The sequence below is a fragment of the Abrus precatorius genome, unplaced genomic scaffold (genome assembly GCF_003935025.1).
Source record: "Abrus precatorius isolate BTA unplaced genomic scaffold, Abrus_2018 Scaffold7, whole genome shotgun sequence".
Classification (NCBI taxonomy): Eukaryota; Viridiplantae; Streptophyta; class Magnoliopsida; order Fabales; family Fabaceae; genus Abrus; species Abrus precatorius.
In genome coordinates this window covers 13236027-13238738 of record NW_020874417.1, presented here as the reverse complement: position 1 = coordinate 13238738, position 2712 = coordinate 13236027, and positions in this window count along the sequence as shown.

Below are 2712 nucleotides of genomic sequence, written 5' to 3'. Positions count from 1 at the left end.
ATACGGATTTTAGCATTACAGACAGACTGAAATCGTCTGTAATATGCGCGTCGATAAATAAATACAGACAAAAAAATCTATCTGTAATTTATAGACAGAAAAATCTGTTTGTAATTATAGACAGAAAAATTCGTTTATAATTCGTTTATGAAATTTAAAAAAAAAATATTTCACTTTTTTATAAACATAATTATTCCTCGTTGTTCCTAATTATTACAAATTTATAAACATAATAAAAATTATAAATTTATATATTTAAAAATCAAAAATTATTTATAAAATGTAAAATTAAAATTTCATTACAAATGAAGTAAACATCTAAAAAAATTATATAAAAAATAAATATTTCCTTACATTTGTTTACACGTACTTACTACAAAAATTTAAATTTCCTTACACATAATCTATATATTATATAACAATCTATTAATCAATGCATAAAAAACATATACATTACAATCATAAACCGTTCTAGAGCACATCCCCTGTAACTCCACAATATACAGATTCTACAAACTCCACAAATACAAACAATCCCATAACACACAATAATCAGGTTCGGAGAAGGACCTCTACGCCCTTCCCCCAGTCATACAATCTCCAATCCTACAACTCAATTTTAGAAATTTTAAGTCTCTAAATACATAAAAAAAAAAAAAATTAAACCGATTAAAAGTTAGAGGATACAAGGAACACAATGATGTAAATTATCTTTTAAACTGATGCTCCAATCACTCACAAAAGCCACAAAACTAAGCTTCTAGAAAGAGAGACAGAGAGAGGCGAGAGAGAAAGAGAGATTTATGAAAAATGAGGAAGGGGAAGGGGGAGGCGCAGTTTTATGGGTTTCAGACATTACAGACGGAAAAATCTGTCTGTAATTCCTGTCTATATTTTTTCGCGCCAAATGGCGGACAAACTACAGACGGATTTTTATCCGTCTGTAATATAGATAGATTTACAGGCGGATTTTTCAGAAATTACAAAAAAAAAAATAATCACAAATCTCTCTGTAAATTTGTTTGTATTACATCCGTCTGTAATATTTGTCTATAAATAGCGCTTTTCTAGTAATGTCACAATAGATGTGTCCCAGTCACACCTGTCGATGTACTACAACACACATATCATAATAACATAAATCGATCTGTTACGATACATATATTATAATCATACAAATTCTATACCATTTCACATTTATAACACTTTCATAATAATTGTCCCCCAGATCCCTTAAGGACTTCATAACATAAATAGTTGCTGGTTGGCCGTAACATCACAGATAAACGTGTGCTGCTTTGGCCCCTTTTAGAAAAGGTATAGTCAGGAGTTTCGTCAGGAAATGAGGGTATGGCCTGTGAATGTCTATTTTTCAACAAATTATTGTTCACCCTTTTTATCGTTAGCATTCACCATCCTCATTCCTTCAAGATTTTCTAAATCTTCTCCAGATTCTATACCCCTAGTGTATCTTTGTACTATCTATACTTATTCTCTTTCTCAGCATTTCTCATTTTCATATTCTTTTTATCGATCAGCATGTTATAATACGTGAGTTACGATTTATATAAATTCGTGGATTATAATATATATTACAATACACGCTTCAATGTGCTATAATATATATATCGTAATCACCCTTTTCAAGTTATTTTGACCCACACATCATAATCATGCATCTCATTCTTTCTCTTTCATACATCACATACTTTCAAAATCAATCAATATTTCAATTTTTCATGTGAATTTACTCAATCTGAATATATTCTAGCTATCAATTCATATATATATATATATATATATATACTTATTGCATTATACTAGTCTACTAAGAAAGTTATCACACAATATCACACCATACCATCAGTACAATATATCAATCTAGTACAGAAATTACCACAAATCTCATAGCATACAATCAAACAATATGTCAAAGGTCGGACACCTTCGGACTCAGTCTAACTCGTACAATTTCAATATAGTCTTCTAACCTAAAGTTCATTATTTTGTGTCTTTTTATTACTGAACTCATATACATCTTAAGTAACTTAGTTCTAAAACTTCTTAATACTATTCTAGCCTATATCTTTTTCTAGGAATCTGATTTCATTAATTTCAAATAAACCCAAAACCTTTTTTTATACTAAAAATATATTTTTCCCATATAATTTCATAAAAATTATAGATTATTACAAAAATAGGTTATTCAGATTCTCCTAAGATCACTATATATGTATATAAAACTAAAGTTTAAGAATACTCCCCTTACTTGGAAATAGTTCTTCAAAATGAGTTTTCTGAGAGATCTAATAGAGAGATTACACGATATCAACAAAAATATCATCTGAAAGGTGAAGTTTTCTAAGTATCCCAAGGTAGATGTCTTAATATGAAAAGAAAACTGAAGAAGAGAAATAAAATAGAGATCTGAGTTTCAAAAAACTTACTTAGATCTGAATGAAATCGATGTTTGAGCTCAGATCTGAAAGAGATTCGAAGTCCGAGAGAGTTCTCTTTAGAGAGAGGAAGGAGAAAAAACAGAGAAAATGAAAAAGGAAGGTCGTTTGGTGAGAAATGAATGTTTTTGAGGCTGAGGTTCCTTACATATCATTTTAAACTCGCGCGATCTTACTTGAGTCTGGGCAAGCCTTCCTCGCTTGAGCGAGACAATCAAATAGCGAGACTACTCATTTTTCTGATATTCTTGCTTGA